This window comes from Antedon mediterranea, chromosome 5 (genome assembly GCF_964355755.1).
Source record: "Antedon mediterranea chromosome 5, ecAntMedi1.1, whole genome shotgun sequence".
Classification (NCBI taxonomy): Eukaryota; Metazoa; Echinodermata; class Crinoidea; order Comatulida; family Antedonidae; genus Antedon; species Antedon mediterranea.
In genome coordinates this window covers 17512583-17527974 of record NC_092674.1, presented here as the reverse complement: position 1 = coordinate 17527974, position 15392 = coordinate 17512583, and the positions used below count along the sequence as shown (strand labels likewise).

Genomic DNA, 15392 nt, shown 5'->3' with positions numbered 1-15392 from the left:
TCAAATTTTGCTACCGTTAGTTTTTATGTAGAAAACACATTTTATACAAAACCAAACGATTAAAAAAGTTTATGTTCAATTAAAAAATCAATATTTTATTGTTTCTTTAATATAAATTAATAAATAAACGACGATATTGTCCATTTTACTGAAATAATCTCCCACACATAAACCAGGAAGTCGATATAAACTGTGTAATGAAATAGTAAACAATCGTAAGTAGAAAATATCATTGTATTCTTAACTTATTTTTTGGATATAATTCATTTTTTTAGAAAAAGAACGAACTAGAATATAGGCCATCATTATTATATAAATAAAATAATACAAGTTATGTTAATATAGCCTGGTTCAGTTTTTAGTAAAACTCGCATATTTTGCAACCCCTTTATACATTGTTATTGTGAACGGCGAGAAAACGGTTTGGCGATAGGCTTAGAAAGTGCGTTGACGCCGGCGATAAACTTGACAGTAATGTAAGCCTAGGATGAAGCTAGGCCCAAACATAGAAAATTCGTAGTAGTAAAACCTTTAATTATCCTAATCCTAAATTTAATCATTATAACTGTTATCAAATAATTAATGGCATGTGTTTATAATAATAATTATTGCTTTTCTGGTGCATTTTTAGGCTAGCTGGTGTGACTGAGTGACAGTCATTACTGTAACTATACTATTATAGGCCTTTATAAAAATTACACATACAATTACAAATATATTTCACAGATAAGCTGCGGAGCTATTTTTATTTAATATTTTTTATATTATATTTTATTTCATATACAGTAATGGAGTTTCACGAAAGGGCATTAAGTTCCCTTTGCTACTGTTGCGGAAAAAAATTTAAAATAAAAGATGTAAAGTACACTTATGAATATAATTTGGATCCAAATCTTAAGTGGCTATGTGCAAGCTGTCACGTTAGCGCACTTGGTGGACACAACATAACACCATTTAATTTCAAAGACCATGGAGACAAATGCTTAGCCTGCTACTTATTCAGTCAACAATCAAGACCTGGTCGAAGGCTGAAGAAATGCAAGTTTCCCGAAAACAGAAGCACTACTACTGGCAGTTTTATTCCCACCCATGAGCACTTGCTACTAAATCCTCAATTTAAAATTTTTGAAAATTACGATAATCAAGTGTATGAAAGTCAGATATGCAATAATTTGTTGTCAATTGACAGCCAACAGACATCTTGTCAACATTTTTTTTTGTACATTTTGCATAAAAAAATTGTTTAAGGCAGTAGGACGAGAATCAATTGATTGTTTTAACTGCAGCAAAATTGTCAGTGACCAAGATCTCAAACCAGTTCCACTTATTGTAGAACAATCGCTTAAACGAGTCCCTTTGCAATGCAAACAATGTAACATTCAATTAGTTTGGTCAGAAACCCCCAATCATGTTTGCAAAACGTTTAAAGAACAGGCATTCACCAACATTTTAAGTGCAGTTGAAGAAATTACATGTACTGCCCAAACAAATGAGGTTTGGCCAAAAGAATTGAAAAGCATGGCACACAACATAGTACGGAAAGACCTTATGAATAATAAGAAAGTGTCACTTATGACTCGAGGACGGGTGAGTTTTTAACCCATTACAATTAATTTAAATTTATCATAATGTAGGCCTACACTCTTGATCCACTCATATACATTATTATTTGATAAATCATACAAATATTTTATTTGATCAAATTCAGCCAATAAACATTGTTAAACAATCGGAGTGCACAACAACTGTTAGTGTTACAAGTACTGAAGAGAAAATGGACCCCCAAAGATGTTTGGCAATCATGAATGCCTGCCGCATAAATTGGAGCCAGCAACGAGCACTGCGGAGGTAATTTATTTTATTATTGCTTTTCGTGTCGGGTATGTGGACCTCCGTCGGGCCACACAGCCACTGTTTACTATTATTCAGTCAACAGTTTACTTCTTTTTAAATTGAATTTAGAATACTATAGAAAACTATAAAAACTATAATTAATCAGTACTGTATATACATTTTTTTTTGCCCAGGAGTTTTGGCTTCTGAAAGGCAAATGCGCATTTGCCAAGAACAGATTATCGGTGATCACATAGTAGATTCTATGGAATACATGTTTGTCAAACGAGATGGAGCCACATCTATAGGAGGTCTTGTTTTGGAGGAGGTTGCAGTAGTCCGACTAACCAAAATCAAAGAACTAATCTATGACTACCTAAACAAATATGATATGTATGTAATATTTTTTGTTGTTATTTTTTAAACAAACCTATTTCATACATCAGTACTGTATCATTGGCACAAATTATATATACTATAATAGATCGCATTTGGTATAAATACAAGAATAAAATGTGTACCGCCAAACCAAAACCAGGCGTTTGTCGGCAGCAAGGGATTTCTGTAAAATGCTTCTGAATGTGTAAAACCTATATCTTGACCATTTTTAGTTTTTTAAATAATCTTACAGAAAATTTACCGTAGATTCCAAAAATCTATGTATTTTAAAGAAATTATAAGTATAAATCAATGAAAATAACATTTTAATGAGACCCCCTTTTTCGTCTTTGGTGAAAAAATCAAGTTCTATTCTGTAATTTGTGTCTATTTCTAACCAACTTTTACCTCTTTGATTATGAGAAGACCCCTTAATGTGTGGTATTTTTAGAAAGCTCGTGAAAAAATCTTTCCAAAGATAAAGGTTGTAGGTCATGTAAAATAATAGTATAGCCAATCAAACACATTCTTTAATAACCTTTTGGTATAAGCAAACCAGTCTTGTTGCTACGGAATCCTGAAACAGGCAATTTGATTGGCTAACAGAGTGGCTCAAGTCATTGAAGCGTTAAATTTGCCTTTAACAGCTATTCAAAGTACACTGAGGAAGCGGTAAGGTTTTAACAAAACATTCTTACTGTAAAAAACATTCAATATTAATTCATACTTGCTATTTATGCATCCTAGATAATACTAAAACAACATGGAATAGTTTAATGATTTATATAATATGAAAAGTAGAAATATTGGCTTCGCTAGCGAATCATAAACAACAAGAGGTTAGAAAGTACGAAATGACTTTATAGCGCAACACACTCAGTTTGGTGAACACAGAAACACTTTTGATCAAAATATTAGGCCTAGCCTAGGCATAAGATAAGAGATGAACTGTATGCCAGCTTAGTACTTCAAGTTAGCCTAGTAAAACCACCTAGCATACCTTGGTCTAGGCCTAGCCCAAAAAAAAAAAGATTTTTAAATGTGTTTAAAAAAGTTTAATTTAATTTTTCATTCTGTTTTCAGATCTTGATTGGTAATACTGTAATGTAATACCAATACAATAGTTTTGACAGTGGTGGTGATGCTGTTGCTACTTTCTCTTCTCAAACAACTCCAATAATGGTGATACGGTGCTTAATATAACTTTACAAAAATGACTTTGATTCTGATGATACATGACACATGTATTCTATTATGCAACGTAACCCTGAATAAAACCGTGAAATAATTGTATCGAAAAATATGAATGTATTTAAATGACCCGGCACAAAAGATGATAATACTGTTGTAACACGCAGCCTGAAATGACCAAAATGTTATAATTTAAAGTGTACCAATTGTAAATAAATTTAAACACATCAAACACAATCAACTGTCTGTGTATCATTAATTTTGGTTCATTTCTATGTGTTGTATTTTTTAAATTTATTAATAGTACTTATTTATAGTACTTATTTATAGTTATTACAAGCCTCACACATAACAATCATAAGTTTAGTAAAAAAAAGTGTACTAACGTATGTTGTTATTTGAAGTCTCATTTGACAATGTTAATGTTACTGGATTTCTTTGAAAATTTCAATGATTATAGAAAAATGTATTAGTTACATTTGTGCTAAATTTCAAAGTCATAGGTATACTAGAAGTTAGCGTTGTCAAGGTGAACATGAGTCGCTGTCTGCCAGCACATTTAAACTTCCTGTTTGAACTATTGTTTATCTTTGAATGCATTTTTCACTGCTAAATAAAAATGAATTCTTACTTGTATTTCTTTACTTATTGTATCATAACTCTAAAAATACTTGACCAAATTGAATAATTTTTTCAGTATTTTAAAGCAAATTATGTGCTCTGTACAAATACCTATAAAACTCAAAATGTCACATTTACGACAAATGCCTGGTTTTGATTTGGCTGTACACAAATAATTACACATCTAGTCAGGGAAGACTTAAATTATATTTAATTTTTTAACAAAATAATCAAGCAATTTTAAATTTTGTAGGTCTGATGAATTGAACTTCTTCAAAGATGGAGATATATTTCTCAAGTTTGGAGGAGACAAGGGTGGTGATACCACTAAATTTGAAGTTCAAATTTGCAGTTTACCTAAACCCAATGCACAGCACAATATTATTGTCATTTTTGCATTCCAAGCACCAGATTTTATAGTTAATGTCGAAAAAGGCTTGAAACTGGTTCTTGATGAAGTCATGGATTTAGATGAAAACCAGTGGACCTCACCAAAGACCAAAAAGTAATATTAAATACAGTAGTATAATATTGGAATGAGTAACACTGACTTAAGTATATAGCAGAGCTACATAATTATAATATGCAACTTAATTTGAAAATTTTACATAATTTGTATATCTTTAATTATGATTAATGTAATTAATTAGAATTCATGGTAATTGAATGAAAATAACTTCTCATTTTACAGAACTCAAAATATCCGCCTATTCTTTTTTGGGGATTATGATTTTTTGTCAAAGGTATATGGACTTGTTGGCCCAAATGGTAAGTACAATTTCCAGTTTCAATACAATTTTTTTTTTATATTTTGGCTATTAGCTCTCATTGTTTGGCATTTGTTACACAAAACTGAAGTACTATATATATTATGTAGATTTAAAAATTGATTTTTTTTAAAGGAAAGTACAGTTGCATCTATTGTTTTTGTAATCAAGATGACATTAGAAACAACAATGTTCCTTAAGCCTGTAGATGTCTCAAGACCTACAATCGTGACTACAAGTCTTTTGTAGACCATGGGAGTGACAAAAAAAAAGCAAAACAATATCGCACAGCGTTGTTAGGCCATACCTGGTAGACATCGAATTAAACAGGGTAGGTAAATAATCATAACAGCACAGGTCCCCAGTGTTTATGTTAGGTTAAATTCAAAATTATTTAAAATCTCAATTTAGAAAGTTTAATACACACTCCAAACAATGAAATGTGTGTTTGTACTTCCATATTAAATAACAATGTTAGTATAAAATAACTGTCAAAACAAACAATTGTTACAGTAATTTATAAATATACCTCTTTATTAAATATTTCCTCAATCAACTATTTTTCCAGGTGTCAATACCAGCATTACACATTTCTCTTGGGTTGTTTAAAAAACTCTATGATATGCTGGAAAAAGACGTGCACAATCTTGATGTTATAATTTTTAACATGCGACAGGATGGTGACATCTTGACTGGTAACTTCAAATGTTGTTTCAACTTTACATTGACATTAAATAAACTCAATTGGTCAAGTTGCTTTTTAAATATACATTGTCCCTTTCCGCATAGAATTCAGTAAATTTCGAAATTGTTTATCCTGTTTTTATGCATAATAAACAAACCTTTGGCTGAAACTTATTTTTCTATGAATTATCCATATTATCATTAACATTTTTTAAATATACTAATTTTGATGCACATTTTTGATGCAGATTGAAATTTATTCGATTGACCAATATTGTATAATCTCAGGTGATCATCTAGCAGACTTTGAGAAAAGCATATCAGAAGCTGCAGCGCATCGAAATGCTACAATGATTAAAATTAATCCAGTCTTTAGAAGAGAATCTTGAGGATTTAAGAAACGAGCTCTCAGTGTCACTTGTGACAAAACAGCATAACAAGATTGCAGAGATTGCAGAGACTGGCCACATAATAAATCTGAAAGAACAAGAGGTCAAAGACTTGGTCAGTACTACAGTATACACCTTTAAAATTTAAAATTATGTCTAAAACATACAATACATTACTATAAAAATTAATGCTATATTTCTTTTATATTTTATATACCGAAGTACTATGAACCAAGAGATAAAATTTGGAACTGGACCTCTATGTACAAAAATGGACGAGGTGTTGAGGAAAAATAAAATTCCTCGACAGCAGTACCACGGAAAGAGTTTTGTGGGAAACCATGTATACAGAGCATGCAAAGTGAGTAACTAAAATTCCTAAAATGTGAAGTTCGTTAATTTTTACACAGCAAAATTAGTAATAAAATTAAGAATTATTTGCGATTGACTCTCGCCATACTGTAAATGTTTTATTTTAAACTATTCATTTTATTTTTAGTTCAACATCATAGAAAAGCTCATGGATGGTGTCTCAATGACTTTAAAGCAACAGATACATCACTGTCCTACAAACTGTAAGCAACTGCTTGAAACAAAATTGCACAAGATACAGGAATCATTTACACCTGTATTCAAAACCTTTACTATTGTCCATGAATGCATAAACCATACTAGGCGCATCACTGATTCAGAAATAGATCAATATGGTAAGCAAAAACTGATGACCAAAAAATGTGAATTTTGTCTGGTTTTATTTATTCTTAATGTGTGATTAACATCTGTATAATTTAAATTCTCATTTATAAACTTTCTTGTTACATTAAAATTTAATTCATGATTTTTTGTCATTTCAAAAGACAATACATCTTTCAAATAAAATGTTAAAATTTAAAAAAACAATTTTTTCACAAAACAGAAACCTACATACAACTGTTCTCCAAAGAATACAGACGCATCGCTCCAAATGTGATTCAACCAAAATTGCACATGTTGGAGCACCACACAATACCGTTTATGAAAGAATGGAGAGTAGGAGTTGGACTCTGAGCTGAGCAAGGCGGCGAATTAATCCACTCAGAATTTAATCGCCGGAAAAGGGCGGTATATGGATTAAAGAGCAACCTTGACCAGCTTATGTCAATCATGAAGTCACATCTGACTTTTATTTCACCCGAGATCCAGCATGAGGTGACTAGGCCCAAGTGCAGAAAAGTTGAGGAATAGTTTGCTATTTCTCACTCAGTTAATTGTTACAGTATTGTACATATTATGAATGGTAGTGGTTTTTTTGTTATTGCCAGAACAATGATTTTGGAAATATTAACAAATGGTATATGAATTGTAATTGAATTTTTGGAAGTTATTTTATTTTAATTTGGTTTTAATATATTAAATATTTATTGAAATTGATGTTATATACTGATTCAGATTTTGATTGCATATCAAAATACTGTATTAATAATAAATATACAATACAAATATGAAAGAAATATACATTTGTTATAATTAAATATCTAATGTCACAGTACTCTATAGCTTCTTTCTTTTAATATATTACACCCCGAGAACTTATCTTTGACTAAGACAGGTTTAGGTAGGCTGCTAGGCCTTAACCTGCTGATGATGTAGCCTATATTTTATATATAGTATAGGCATGTAGCCTGACCTACTGTAGTGTAACTCCCCTCCCAATATGATTTTTAAAATATCTTAGGCCTAGCTAGGTCCTAGGCTAGGCCTTATTATTAATTAGGACCAGGCTAGCCTACTAGAAACAGCTTTAAACTGTCACTCAGGCCCCAGAACAGACATGTTTACCTGTTAAAAATACACAGCCATTAGTCTTACACAGCTGGTTTTAACCACGCAAGGGGGCCTGGGCCTAGCTAGCATAGGAAAAAATCCAGCCAGGCTATATGAATACGAACCTTGTTAAAGTGGAGCTACACTCAGACTTTCTCAGCTTATATTATGTTTAAGTATGTTTAATTGAAAGTGATTACATAAAAAAAAAACAGGACAAATACGGAAATATTTTCCTAAAAATCATTTCTAAAAAATTGGTCAGAAAATAGTGTTTTTTAACACATTACAGTTTTTCAGTAACTTAGGGGTTATTAGTTTACAATACGTCGCAAACGCGTTACACTTAGCGACTGACGCGTTTTAGTCGCCGGTCAACGCATTGATGAAATGTCTCCCCTTTGGTAAATTATGTGTCGAAAAATGGGGAATAAATTTTATACACACAATTAATTAATACGATTTGTTTAGGCCTAAGTAATATTTCCGATAAGAATGTCATTATAATTTACATGTAACCTCATGATTTTCACTGTACAACAACAGCATAATAATCTTATCAGATTGCTTTTAACTTTAAGCTAGGGCTAGGCCTAGCTCAGCTTCTGCTCAGCCTAGCTAGCCTTGAATTTTTGTCTAGAGGCCTATGTATTCATAGGCATGGTCGTTTTGCCCCATTTATCGTTCCTGGGTTTTCTCGCACATTAAGAATTGTGAAACACAAAATCCTATAGTATACAGAACAAGAGTAGTAAAGCGATGTGCAAGCTTAGACCTGACTGAAAAGCAACTATTCAGGCACCCTATCATGGCCCATGGGTAGGCCAAGGTCGGGTGCCAGCAAAACAAACTTCACTGCTGTCAGCCTAGCCTAGCTAGAGGCCACGCAGCATCGGTACATACCTACACTCTAGTAGGCCTAGGCCTAGCTTTATTGAATATATAGCCACGTCTTTCTCAAATCTCGTTAAATTTGACATTTTAGTAATAGTCTCATAATCACATTATTACACTGTGAAACATAATAGGGTCACATTCAGAATGTTTTAATATACTTTTCGCCCGTCAAAAATAACATCGCGACAAAATAACAGATCGCCAGCTGCAGTGTAGTGTGATTGTGAAAAATGTCACGTGATCGTACTCCCTAGCAAAATAAAAAACCCAATTGGACCCGAACGGGGGAAAGTGTCTATTTACGCAAAATTGCGCAATGTATACGTGATAAAAATACCAGAAATAGAAAGATCTGGAAAAATTACATAAATATACATTTTACATTTTTTTTTTGGTGAAGAAATGAATTTTTTAGGATTATTCAAATATACCCCCCTTTTGCATGTCAAAGAATAGGAAATTACAAGGTATCCCCCCAAAACGCAAAAAGGCGTGATTTTCAAGAAAATCGTACTCATTGAAAAAAATTTCAAAAAAATATGAAGTATAAGCGATGATATTTTTAAATAATCGTTGAAATGTATGAAAAATAGTAATTTTCTGGGTGGAGCTCCACTTTAAAACATTCAAGGATAACTATAGTATCCAACTAAATCAAAGAATTCAACAGAAAAAATTATTTTTAAACTGATATGGAAAAAAAAATTTATACCTACTTTTTAAATGTATCACTTGAGAAAAAAACTGGCGTTGAGTATACAATGTTGGTTAACTTTCAGTTAGATTCCCTCTGAAAATCCACGTGATAAAACGACATCAACATCTTTTTCACCTTCATCTAGGGTTGTTCTAATGAATATTCATTATTTTTCTGGCTTTCGCGGTTTTTATTTGTTTTTATTGGCTATTAAAATACAGTCGTTTTATGCTTGATCGCTTCCGGGTACCTCGTGTGGTTTGTATACAATATGTTTTCGGAATCGCTACTCCATAAAACGATATGAACGTTGGGGGCGCTACACTTAATTTATTGCCATTTATGTACATATATTGTGCTAACATCATCTTATAGAGACATAGTAACTAGTTATGTCAAAAAATAAAAGGGTCGAAATTTGGCCATTTTCCGAAAATTTCCGGTTGGGGGACGACAGGAATTTTTTCGAAAAATAACCAAAATGTCTACCATTTAAAATTCAATAATTAGGCTATAATATATCCATTTATGAACATATATTGTGTTAACATCATCTTATAGAGCCATAGTAAATAGTTATGTCAAAAAATAAAAGTGTCGAAATTTGGCAATTTTCCGACAATTTCCCTGCGGACCACAGGAATTTTTTCGAGAAATAACCAAAATTTCCACTTTTTAAAATTCGAAAAATATGCTATAATATTGCCATTTATACAAATATATTGTGCTAACATGATCTTATAGAGCCATAGTAACTAGTTATGTCAAAAAATAAAAGGATTGAAATTTGGCCATTTTTCGAAAATTTTCTTGTGGGGGACCATAGGATTTTTTTTGAAAAATGGCAAAAATGTCCACTTTTTAAAAAATCCAAAAATTATGCTATAATATTGCCATTTATGCAAATATATTGTGCTAACATCATTTTAAAGAGACATAGCGGCTACTTATGTTAAAAAATAAAAGGGTCAAAAAATGGCAACATTTTCCACTTTTTAAAATTAAATAATTATGCTATAATATTGCCATTTATACAGATATATTTTGCTAACATCATCTTATAGAGCCATAGTAACTAGTTATGTAAAAAAATAAAATGGTCGAAATTTGGCCATTTTCCGAAAATTTCCCTGCGGGGGACCAAAGGAATTTTTTTTTTAAAAATGGCCAAAATTTAAACTTTCTAAAATTAAAAAATTATGCTATAATATTGCCATTTATGCACATATATTGTGCTAACATCATCTTATAGAGACATAGTAACTAGTTATGTCAAAAAATAAAAGGGTCGAAAAATGCCAACATTTTCCACTTTTTAAAATTAAATAATTATACTATAATATTGCCATTTATGCAAATATATTGTGCTAAAATCATCTTATAGAGCCTTAGTAACTAGTTATGTCAAAAAATAAAAGGGTCGAATTTCGCCATTTTCCCAAAAATTTCCCTGCGGGGGACCTATGGAATTTTTTTTTTGAAAAATGGCCAAAATTTAAACTGTCTAAAATTCAAAAATTATGCTATAATATTGCCATTTATGCACATATATTGTGCTAACATCATCTTATAGAGACATAGTAATTAGTTATGTCAAAAAATAAAAGGGTCGAAAAATGCCAAAATTTTCCACTTTTTAAAATTAAATAATTATGCTATAATATTGCCATTTATGCAAATATATTGTGCTAACATAATCTTATAGAGCCATAGTAACTAGTTATGTCAAAAAATAAAAGGGTAAAAATTTGGCCATTTTTCGAAAAATTTTCCTGCGGGGGACCATAGGAATTTTTTTCGAAAAATGTCCCACTTTTTAAAATCCAATAATTATGCTTTTACACACAACACAAATAAGTAATGCTTTCCCAGTTTATTAAGAGTATACATTTAACAATACATAATATTTATTTCTACTGATACCGTACAAGCAATGCTAAATACTACTAAAGCTTAATAATAAACTACATTTGGCCTCTTGGGGGCTACCACTCATATGACATCGCTGTATTAAAGGTCCAGTGTATTGTCACAGGAGCGAGTAAATCAAATGGTTGTTATTAAGTATATCGGTAAGTTAAGGATGTAAAGTGACATCCGTGAGGTAAATTGTGGAAATTGGGGGCAAAATAATTCCCCAGAATTATACCAGCCAAATGAGCGAATAAAATTAGTAGAAGCCCCCAAAGATAGTATTTTAGTTATATGTATATTATTTTATTGTTGCTATTATGGATGAGAACGGAGACATGGAGGGTTTTGGCGGAATATGCGCTCCCCTAGCCGAACATGTGTATTTGGATGAAGATCCATTTTTTTTATATATATACAACATGAAGCAGTGGTAGGGAGGCTTGGATAATTGGATGAAGATCCAATGGGAAGATAAGCGCTACCCTAGCCGAACATGTGTATTTGGATGAAGATCCATTTTTTTTATTTTTTTTTTTTTTATATATACAACATGAAGCAGTGGCAGGGGGCTACTATTTAATCAGCCTAAAAAAGAAACTACACCATCATGTACGTATCAACAAAGATTGTAGAGCAGATTTAGCGATGTGGTCCCTGTTTTTAAAACACTGGAATGGTGTATCTTTCTTTTTAAATGATAATATCACAATTGCTAATGACATTTCGCTGTACACCGATGCAACACGCACATCTTTTGGTGGTATATATCGGAACGAATGGTTTCAGGGAAATTTCCCACAAATATACCTTACGGACAAGACGTCTATGGCGTTCTTTGAACTTTATCCCATCGTCATGGCATGTGTATTATGGAGTAATAATTGGGCTAGAAACCGAATAATGTTCCTTTGCGATAATATGGCCACGGTTGAAATCGTCTCCAAGGGTAGGTCCAGAATACCTGATATTATGAAACTGATGAGGAAACTAACATATCATTCTGCTATCCATAATTATCATATATGCGCTACTCATATTGCAGGGAAACATAACGTTATAGCTGATGCTCTTTCTCGCCACCAGATGCAGAAATTTTGACGGCTTGTACCAACAGCCAATGCTCTTCCGACACCATGCGTACACCATTCAGAGCTTCTAATGAATTGAAACTACAAGTCGAACAGTTATGGGACAACTCTATTTCTGATTCTACGAAGAGAGTATATAAATCTGCATTGCGGTGTTTCCTAACATTCTTGACCATGTCAGGCGTACCAGTAAAGAAAGCAACACTTCCGCTAATTGACGAGGACCAACTTATATACTTTGTTACCCATTGCAAAAAAGCGCTAGATCTGAAATTTGAAACAATAAACTTGTATCTGGCGGGAATACGTTTCCATTATATTAAAGCAGGTTTACGAGATGTTACAGTGGGGGCAAACAGACTCCACTATGTGTTACGAGGGATTAAGAAGTCGCAAAACATTTGTAATGCAAAACACGCCCAGGGTGTATGACCCTACAAGCAAAATTTAAATGCCCCAAGAGACTCAATAATTCTCTTTTTGTACAGGAGGCACGCTTACTGAATTCCGTTGTAATATTTCTAATTCTAGCTATTTTTTCTGTTGGTAGTCTCGCTTCCATGTTAATCGAATCGAGGTATATATCGAGGTATTCTAACGACGTAGAAGGTCCTTCTGATTTCTTTTCTGATAGCGGAATACCAAGGGTTTTAAACATATCCAGAAAACGCATTTTGGTTGAATGTGCGTTTGCCGTCGGAGATTCTATTACAAGAAAATCGTCCAGAAGATGAAGAATATTATGAATGTTATAAGCTATCCAACAAACTGCTTGGGATAGTGTGTCAACTATTTTTGGACTTGAACGACAACCAAAAACAAGTTGTTTAAAGAAGTAATATTGTTCGTTCCATTTAATTCCATGGTAGCCTCTCAGTCCTGGGTGGATGGGTATTAATTTGAATGCGTCAGTTATATCTGTTTTTATCAATAATGCTCCACGACCTTGATTTTTAATCATTCTAATAGCGTCGTCTATTTTGACGTATTGTAGTGAATACTGATCTTTATCTATAAGTTCGTTCAAGCTCGGGTTGTTAAATCATCGTGCGGAGCGGACAAGTCAACGATTAGTCTCTTTTTGTTGGAATATTTACCTTCTGCGATACCGATAGGGTTTATGCGATATTGTTTGTATGGAATAACATTTTATGGGCCTAATAAATATCCCTTGGTAACTTCTGTTTTTACCAATTCAGCAACCGTATCGGGTTGCCTTGTAGCCGATTTTAAGTTCTTACATTCAATCAATTGCTCTGGAAGTGATTTGATACCTGTAGAAAAACCATATACCAACCCGTCTAACAAATAGTTCTTTAGATACGGGTTTGGACACAGCGCCATATGCTTATGAAGCTGTTCAATATTTATAGGGGTGGTTATTGTTGTATCATAGTTAGCGGGTTCGTTTAACGTTGTGCAGTGGCCTCTATCACTTGAGGCCCCTGTCCGTTTTTTTACCACCTGCATGCTGACTGTGAGTGGCCGCCTTTACATAACAAGCAAATGTGAGCTAAATTGCAGTTTATCTTTACACACCCTCTATCACCGTTATAATTGTTGCAGATTTCTCTGCCTTGATGAAAAACGCGTCGTAGTGAGTGAGTGAGTGGCCGAGCGGTTAAGACAGTGGAACCGTAATTACGTAGCCATAACATCGGCAAGGGTTCGAGGCTCACTCACTCCATGGTTCTGGTGGTAGAACGAGTCTTCTCGGATAAGGACTATAAACCGTAGGTCAAGTGTACACAACTAGCTCGTGTGCACTTTAAAGAACCTAGTACATCTTTCGAGACGAGTAGGGGGTTACCCCGGTGTATTAGTACATCACAGCCACTGATCACCAACTGGGTCCTCTGGGAGATCAGTCTTTGACTGAAGAGGTCACCCAGTATAAAAATGAACAAACAAACAAACAAGTCGACCATACCAGTCGTTGTCTGCGTTAGGGATGGCCGTATTCATAGTAGCTTTCTTAGGTAAATTTTCGGATATATCGCAGAAGGCTGTACTGTGTAGTGTGCTGCTGCAATAGTTGCATGTGTTAGGGCGCCTATTGGCAAAAATGTTACAGAAAAGCGTGTTATTTCGTATGAACCAGTCGACAAGGACATTGTTGTATCTCAAATGTGATGCCGCAATTAAGCTAAATTGTTTGTGATATTCATATAAACCATTTCCAAGGTATCGAGAAGCCATGTCTACAATGTCTCTTTCGTATTTGTTGAGCTCCTCTCTTCGCTGGGAATGAGCAGTGCACATGATATTTTTATAAATCCCGAAGGCTTGGATAAATTCTCCAATATTGAGGGATTTTGCCAATCGTGGATCGTGTTTGAACGAATTATTTTCATCTTCTTTGTCTCGGGGCGAAGCATTGAATAAAGGAATTAATAGAGAAGCAAAATTAGTGTTCCTACCTGATACTATTTGTTGGCGGATTGCAGGTGATATAGTTTCCACCATGGGCAGTGATTCCGCAGCGTATCCAAACCTGGTACGTATGTATGTTCCTCTTTGTGAGGATTCTTCAACAACAGTTGCCGACGTACTAGGCCGTTCGAATTCAATTCAATTCAATTCAATTAAAACTTTATTATCCCCATGGGGAAACTCTGTTGGCCTTTTCAAAAATACAGTACATACAAATATAAAATGGATACAGTACATAAAATATAAAATACGATAAAAAAAGCCATACAAAATATACATATAAAATCCTAAAAAGTCGATTAAAATACTACAAAAAATAAAACTAGCGCATATCATCCATTATATAATCGTATTGCAGCAGGGACGAATGAATTGCCATATCTATTTGTTTTAATTTTTCTTTGAAGGAGTCTGTCACTACGTTGACTTTTTTTAAATTTATAGTGCAGAGGATGAGCGTGGTCTTTTAAAATAATCTTTAATTTTTTTATTACTAATTCCTTATATAAAACTTCAGGTTGAATTTGTTCAGAGCCTACTATTCTACTGCCTTGTTTAACTATTTTATTAAGTAAAAGTCTATCTTTAAAACGTGAATTACCATAATAACATATTAGGCAAAAACTAAGTACACTGTTTAAGATAGAAGTATAAAAAAGTTGTAAAATAGTACGGTCAATCTTAAAAGAGTTTAATT

General features: G+C 33.1%; 2 long non-coding RNA genes across 2 annotated transcripts; both read left to right on the top strand.

Annotated features, from left to right (window-relative positions):
• The first annotated feature begins 5466 nt into the window (after window positions 1-5466).
• LOC140049431 (uncharacterized) lies at window positions 5467-6140 on the top strand. The gene is made up of 3 exons (XR_011845254.1): window positions 5467-5485; window positions 5763-5978; window positions 6086-6140. It is a non-coding gene; the product is annotated as an uncharacterized lncRNA (long non-coding RNA).
• Window positions 6141-6177: 37 nt separating this feature from the next.
• On the top strand, window positions 6178-6816 carry LOC140048832 (uncharacterized). The gene is made up of 3 exons (XR_011845155.1): window positions 6178-6224; window positions 6363-6570; window positions 6780-6816. It is a non-coding gene; the product is annotated as an uncharacterized lncRNA (long non-coding RNA).
• The last annotated feature ends 8576 nt before the right edge of the window (window positions 6817-15392 follow it).